Source organism: Malania oleifera, chromosome 13 (assembly GCF_029873635.1).
Source record: "Malania oleifera isolate guangnan ecotype guangnan chromosome 13, ASM2987363v1, whole genome shotgun sequence".
Taxonomy (NCBI): Eukaryota; Viridiplantae; Streptophyta; class Magnoliopsida; order Santalales; family Ximeniaceae; genus Malania; species Malania oleifera.
The window spans coordinates 16,964,966-16,973,841 of NC_080429.1; the positions used below are offsets into that span (position 1 = coordinate 16,964,966).

The 8,876-nt window shown below is 31.5% G+C and overlaps 1 pseudogene; it reads left to right on the forward strand.

Annotated features, from left to right (window-relative positions):
- The first annotated feature begins 2,464 nt into the window (after positions 1-2,464).
- Positions 2,465-3,670, forward strand: LOC131145709 (rust resistance kinase Lr10-like; annotated as a pseudogene).
- Positions 3,671-8,876: the final 5,206 nt, after the last annotated feature.

Sequence of the window (8,876 nt, forward strand, 5' to 3'; positions counted from 1 at the left end):
AACTGTGATACATAAATATCTCATATCATTTATTTTCACATCAATCATATCATTTCACATATATACGTGTATCATGAAAATCATCGACCCATACACCGGTATTACACATTTTATCATAGCTCGGCCCGTACGTCGGCAAATCACATAGCACAGCCCGTACGCTGGCAAACCACATAGCACGGCTCGTACGTTGGTAAATCACATAGCACAGCCTATACGCTGGCAAATCACATAACACGGCCTGTACGCTGGCAAATCTCATCCACATAGCACGACCCATACGTCGGCAAATCCCATATACATATAAAAATATCTTAGCCCGTACTCCGGTTTTCCATCATAGAAATCCATATCGTCCCCATTCCCAAAAAGAAATAGTATTTCACAACATTTTTATACTCATGCCACACTAAACAAATTTTCTACGTATTCAACATATCATCATTTAAACAGTATTTTCCAAATATAAATCATATATATAAATATATTTATTTTTTCCTGAAACCAAATGCTACATATATATACATACATTTTTTTCAAAATGAAACTAACTTAGTTTATTCCCTTACCTGATTCCTGAAAAGCCCCTGAGAAAATCTTCCCTGTACCCACAAGGTTCTCAACTCAACACCCTGAAAATGAAAACTTGCAGAATTAAAATTTAGTATTTTCGTACGTACAACATTTTCTATAACTACCACTAAGTCAAATTCGACTTAAAAAGTCTTTCCTCAACTTAGGGATGATTCCCAACGTTCCCGATCAACACCTTAGAACTGAAAATTTTCAGTATTAAAGTTCAGTATTTTTACGCGTATATCACTTTTTTCAACTGTCAAAAATCCAAATATTGAATATAAAACCTTACCTTGGATTTGGGATGAAATCCAACTTCGTTTCCCTGACGATCCACTCCGGCAGACTTGTAGAGAACTTCGCTAGGAGCGTCGTGGTGTCTTCGGTTTGTCGATCCGGCGTAAAATTAGCCCGAAATCGAAGAGAGAGAGAGTCGTAGGAGAGAGAGAGAGAGAGAGAGAGAGAGAGAGAGAGAGAGCACTTTAAAAAAAAAAAATCCAAGTAAGCTTCTAGAAGAAGCTTTCCACTTCTATATATATATACCGTTAACCTTTATATTAAATGCATATCATAATAACTTACTTATATATATATATATACACACACACACACACACACACACATATATATATATATATATATATATATATATATTTTCCTTATCATACTATTCATTTTACTTGTTAATTTAATTAATTAATTTTATTTTATTATTTTATTATTATATTTTTTTTAATTTTATTTTTTTCCCTGTTACTACATACATGGTCGAAGCAAGCATATAGATGTGAAGTATCATTTCTTGAGGAATCTCTTGAATGATGGAGTTATTAATTTGGTTTACTGCAGAAGTGAAAACCAGGTTGCTAATATTCAAACAAAGCCTCTCAAATTTCTAGCATTTCAGAAGCTCAGGGAGCTACTTAGTGTTTGCAGTTCAAATGACTTTATCTGAGGGATGGCGCTTCAAAGTTTGAGTCCTATTAAACTGATGTTATGTATGGAACATCAGTTTAAGGGAGGGTTTGTTGAATAAATTAGTAGCATGATGTTAGTGCTACCTAGTTTGTAGGAGTTGGTTAGCATGATGTTAGTGCTGCCTAGTTTGTAGGAGTTATGCCTAGGAGTTGTTTAGTATAATGTTAGTGGTGCTTAGGAGTTGTTTAATATAATGTTAGTGGTGCTTAGGAGTTGTTTAGCATGATGTTAGTGGTGCCTATTTTTGTGTTTGTAACCGTTTATTTTTAACCTATATAATGGTCATTTCCTTATCAATATAGTAGAGTTTTCAGTCCAACTCTATTTCCCTTTTTTTTTTTAAAAAAAAAAAAATTATTGTTTTCTTCTTCCATAATCTACGGTAGTTTTTGGGAGAATGAATTTCGAACCTTAGATTTGAATTTGGATGGATTTGAAAAAATTTCAATATAATTTTATACATGGTATAAACTTTTTCCCCTCCCAAAAAGCTATGTTTTGCATGGTTGTTGTCAAGAGGATTTTAAAGTTTTAAGTTATCTCCATGCTCACTAATCTGGAAGTGGATGTTCATCCAAAAATATTAAATGACTTCGTATTATTTATTTATTTACATTTAGAAAAAAATGAGCCACCATCCTTAATTTCTAAGAATTTTTTTTAAAAAAATGAGCCATCATCCTATTTCTAATTTAGGAATGGGAAAACTATGTGCAACTTCTAAATTCCAATTTATGTTTGGAGGCTAAGGGGGGAAGGCATTAGGCACCGAATATGCTCGGCCAAAATCAATCTCCAATATGAAAGCACAGAGGTACTTGCATGTACCTTTTTAATGAATGTAAAGTTTTAAGTTCACTAGCCCTCCACTACCACATTAATTTCAACAGCCTGTTCAAAAAGTTTCAGCATGATATTTGACATTGCGTGCTCTTGCATGACTGATATTGATATAATTAAGCGTGCTCTTGTATATGACTTCATGCACATTGTTTGTGGGTGGGTGGGTAGGACAATGGAGGGTGGGCTGATGGGGATGTTTTCCAATGCAGGAGTATATGTTGTTGCACGAATTTTGTGCGGAAATCTTTCCGTTTTGGTGTTTTTGCTCTATAAATTTCGGAGGAGGCATTTATCAATGTATGCTAATGTTGAAGAATTCCTACAAAGTCAAAATAATCTAATGCTAATAAGGTACTCCTACTCAGAAATTAAGAAGATGACCAACAAATTCTAAGACAAGATAGGTGAAGGAGGTTATGGTTCAATATATAAGGGTAGGCTTTGCAGTGGTAGTCATGTTGCAATAAAGATATTGACTAAGTCCAAGGATAATGGGCAAGACTTCATTAATGAAGTTGCTACAATTGGGAGAATTCATCATGTCAATGTGGTGCGTCTTGTTGGATTTTGTGTGGAGGGATCTAAGCGTGCTCTTGTATACGATTTCATGCCTAATGGGTCTCTTGAAAAGCACATTTTTCTTCAAGGAGGAAATATATCCATGAGTTATGATAAAATGTATGAAATTGCACTTGGAATAGCACGTGGGATTGAATATCTACACCAAGGATGTGAGATGCAGATTTTGCATTTTGATATCAAACCTCATAACATTCTTCTCGACGAGAATCTCACTCCAAAAATTTCAGACTTTGGACTCGCAAAATTGTATCCAACAAATGATAGCATAGTAAGTCTTACTGCTGCAAGAGGAACGATGGGATACATTGCACCAGAATTGTTCTGTAAAAATATTGGAGGTATCTCAAATAAAGCTGATGTTTATAGTTATGAAATGTTGTTAATAGAAATGGCAAGCAAGAGGAAGAATTTGAATGCATTTGCAGAGCACTCAAGCCAAGTTTACTTTCCTTTGCGGGCTTATGAAAAAATCCATGAAGGGAACGACATAAACATAGAAGATGATGCTACAGAGGAAGAGAGGAAAATGACAAAGAAAATGCTAGTTGTTGCTCTATGGTGCATACAAATGAAGCCTAGCGATCGCCCTCCAATGCACAAAGTTGTTGAGATGCTTGAAGGATCACTAGAAGTCTTGCAAATGCCTCCCAATCCTTTTCTATCTCCACTAGAGATGAAAACTAATGGTTGAGTCTGTATAAAGCCAGCTGAGTTACTAATATCATGAGATAATCCTATAGATTCCATCAGTTTGGATTTAAATAAAAATGGTACAACTGAAAATTAAGCCACCACCTATAGTGAACAACGTGTGAACATGTCAGGATGTTTCTACTTTGTAGTTGGATAAAGTGCCTTACTATCTTAAATTAGGATATGTATTTGGAACAAACTTTTTGTTTGTTAGTATTAAAATAAAGGATAATATGCATCCATAAAAGTTTGAGTAATCTATTTTGTTGTATATTCTTCAACTATCTGTAGCTAATGAAAAGTAATAATTTTACTTTAGTACTTTCAAGTATTATTCCTGAACTGACACTATTTTTGTGATAATGATGCAAATCAACAAGCACCTTTAAATGTAAACCTTTGGTGTGGTCTTAGAGGCATTCTAAGTTTTTCTACTTAGGATTTTTTATTTGTTTTGATCTTGATCCACTGCTCTTAGTTTTTACCCAACCCATAATAAATCCATTTTGAGAAACTTTATTCAGCTAGCCTTCACTATCATGGAGTCCAATATCTAAAAATTTAGCGCATTTATGTCTTAACATTGCAAGCTCTCACACTTGAGTTCTTTAATTGTCCATAGACAATATGCTCAATATGATTTTATATATTGGTTCCATATTCCCAGCTAAATCCCATGGAGACATCACTCTAAGCATTGTAAATCCACGACAATTGACAACTATAGCAAACATAACCAATGTTGAAGTTAATTATGGTTGATTTCTATTAAAATATGAACCCCTAATGGCTACTTGTCTAAATTTTTTTCATGCATCCATTTAAATTAGTATAGTCAAGCAACAATATATTTTTGACTACAAACTATCCAATGTGTCGCAACGTCCCGGGAGCGCGTGTGCCCCGGGCGGCGAAATAAAAATCAATTTTTATTTTCAAGGAAAAATAATGGAATGTCGGAGTCGCCACTAAGCTTTTAGTGTGGTTAGAACACATGATTATTACCCCGTTAGGGGTAGAGTGGCTCTACGTTACCAGAGTTGAGGTCAGGAGTTCGGTTACGCGAGGGGAACGTACGAGCACCCCCTACGCGCCCGTTCTTACTAACGGTACCTAATTAATTTAGAATTATCCCTAAATTAATTTAAAAAGTCTTTAAATTACTCATTTTATGAATTTATAAATACACATGGAAAATAAATAAATATAATATATACATATATATTCCCTCAGAGCTTAAAGGTACGTGAAGCCTGAAAGCTAATACCCTAGCATTAAAATCATAGGGATTTACGTACACGAAAATAAATAGTAAAATAAAATAATAAGAGTAAATATCATAATACATAATACAAAATTTGAATATACCTGAGAAACAAAAATACTAAGAATATTTGATATTAATAATAATAAAAAGCAATAACAATAGTAACAATAATGAAAACATAATACTATAATAATATTCATATACTAATAATATCATATTAATATTGCAAGTTATACTGTAATAATAACATACAATGATACCACAATGACACTACATAAATAATTAAAATATAATAATTATATACTAATAATAATATCACATGGTCATAATAACGCTACCTTAGCATATGTATATATATATATATATATATATATATATATATATGTATGACAATAATAAATAACATGTACTTTAATATATGGTAATGATAACACGTAATTCAAATATATATACATACACTAATAGTAATAATACTATCTATTTTAACCTATATATATACTTGTACAAAAATGATAACACTAATAATACCGCGTACTAGGACATACAATATTAACACACATTTAAAAATATACATATGTATATGTATATAATAATTATAACAATAATAATATTAGTAATAATAGGCATACCTAAATAATGCAATATTTGCCTTAATATTAACATGCGATTAATGATGATATATACAATATGGAAATAATTAATAAAAGTAAAGAAACAAATCAATCCCACAATTAACATGTAAACTATACAATATGGAAACAAATCAATTCTAAAATTAGTACACAAACCATATGGAAACAATTGAGCCCTAAACATGGAAACTAATAAAAATCTTAAAACATGCTTAAATAATAACATAACATAATTACAACCCTAAATAGCTGTTGCGACGTCCCGGGAGCGCGTGTGCCCCGGGTCGGCGAAATAAAAATCATTTTTTAATTTTCAAGGAAAAATTGGAATGTCGGAGTCGCCACTAACCTTTTAGTGTGGTTAGAACACATGATTACTACCCCATTAGGGGTAGAATAGGTTTATGTTACCAGAATTAGGCTCGAGAGTTCGGTTACGCGAGGGGAAGGTACAAGCACCCCCTACGCGCCCGTTCTTACGAACGGTACCTAATTAATTTGAAATTATCCCTAAGTTAATCTAATAAGTCTTTAAATTACTCTTTTTTAGGAATTTATAAATACACATAAAAATAAATAAATAAATAAATATATAAATATATATATTTCCTCAGAGCTTAAAGGTACGTGAAGCCCGAAGGCTAATACCCCCCGCAATAAAATCATAGGGATTAAAAATCAAAAATACTTTATAAAATACGCTCCCAAATTTTAAAAATTTTATGGGTTTTCCTAAATATGAAAATACTAGTTTGGGAGGTTTTGGATAATAGATATAATAATTTAAACATAATAAATAAATAAAAATTAGAATATTAGGATACCACAATACGTACTAATCAACATATATAATAGAAGCTAAAATATCCAACATACCAATAATAGTAGAATATAAACATATAATATAGACTAAGATAATGAGCATATCATAATATTAAAATACTACATGTACGTTATAAACAAAAATACTCAAACATACCATAATACACATAATCACGATAATAATAATAAATATCCACAAATAATATAATATGTAATAAATTACTATAATACTATATATACCAAAATAGCATGATACCAAAACACCAAATATATTATATTACCTAAAATATTAAACTTACCATAATAAATAATACATTATATATTAACATACTAAAAATATCATAATAATAAATATATAGTATTACACAAGATGCTATATTAAAAGTTACCTAAAATATTAAATTAGATGTATGATGTTAATTATAAATCTTAAGTCGTTAAATATCTAATATGACTAATATTCTAGAATACTAAATGCACATACAACTATAGTTCTAAAATACCACATGTACTACAACTAATCTACTAAAAATCGTAACATGATATATAACATGACCAAAATTCTAAAATACTAATAATCTAATATAAAGTTAACATACAATATAAGTATGAATAAAATAAAAAATATCTTACACATAAGAACCACAACAAGATAGCAACACAAACCCTAAGAATACATATTACATATTAAGACAATATAAATTTTACAATATGAATATTAACAAATACCATCATGATAAAATTTTATAATATAAACCTTACCTCAATAAATACAATGAATAACGAACACACCCTAAAAATACATATTAAACATTAAATTATATGCCCCATCAATATAATCCTTACCATGTGAATATTAACATTTTAATAAATACAGCCATAGTTCTGAATGCTAGATATACAACTGGAATATTATGTACTTAAATACACAATAAATATTACCACATTTAGATACAAGGCAATAGAATATTTACCGCTGCAAAGAAACCCTTCAATAATGGAAACAAATCAATTAATATTTACAAATAAAAAAAAATAATGAAACAAGGTGATAATAATAATATAAAACTAAATAAATAAATGAGTAAATAAACAAAAAAAAGACATCTTTACATATATGTGCTGGTGTGTGTTTCGGTGTGTGTGTGTGTGAGTGTAAGTGTGTGCATGTCCGTGTATAGTGTGTGTGTGTGTGTGTGTGTGTGTGTGTGTGTGTGCGCAGATATAGGGAGGCAGGGGACTCACCGTGGGATGGCTCTGAGGTCCTGGGGGCTGGTGTGGGTGTCGCCGGGACTGGAGAAGTTGGCCGGAGAGTTAGGGTGCTCTGGCGGTTCTGTTGTTGTTGGAGCGCACGCGGCAAGGCAGCGGAGCAGTGGTGGCTCGGGAGCTGGAGGTTGCTGGAAGTGAGATGCAGAGAAAGGGAGGTCGTGGTGGTGATGCAGCCGCCCAGGGTGCCGGAATCTGCAGAGCTGTCAGGCGTGCCGGCGATGACAAGGGCAGAGGAGACCGGAGAAGAGGGCTCGAGTCTGGCTGTGGAGGATGGAGCGGCTGCTGCGTGAGGGATGGCCGTGATCTGTCCGTGCTGGCGCGAGGGTGGTTGCAGGGGCTGGGTGGTAGCTGCTGGTTATGGCAGCGACTGTGGAGGCTTGAGATGGAGATGGGACAAAGAGGGGTAGGTTTTCTTTTTTCTTTTTCTTTGGTCCTCCGGCTGTTGTGCGCTCCCCCCGCTGCCTCCCTTTGCTTGGCCTCTTTGCCATTATATAAAAAAAAAAATTTCAAAACCCTAAAACAAACTTCCTTTTTTGATTTTCTTTTTCTTTTTTCTTTTTTTTTACTTTTATTCTTATGGTAATAATGAAAATGGAAATAGTAATAATAATAATTATTATAGTAATAATATAAGGATAATAAGGTAATAATAATAATAATACCACTACTACTAATAGTAAATAATAAATAATTATAGTAAAAAATAAAAATGAAGATACTATCGATAAAATAATAATAATAATAATAATAATAATAATATTAATATTAATAAAAATAAAGTAATAATACTAATATTAAAAGTAATAAATAATAATAATAATAATAATGATAACATTACCAAAAAATAATAAAAATAATAATAGCCAAAATAAGATACTAAAGCTAATAATAATAATAATAATAATAATAATAATAATAATAATATATCAAAAACAATAAAATAAATGAAAAATAATGATAGTAAAGTAAAAATAAAATAAAGATAATAAAAGTACTAGTAATAATAACAAAAATGAAAAATAATAATAATAATGATAATAAAAATACTAGCAAAATAATAGTAAAGTACTAATAATATAGGAAAATAATAATAATAATAATAATAAGGTAATAATAATAATAATGAAAATACTAAGAGGGGACCCCGTGTTCTATTTGGTTATGGCAAAAATAGGGTGTCTACAATAGTAATATACTATTTATTAAATAAATAT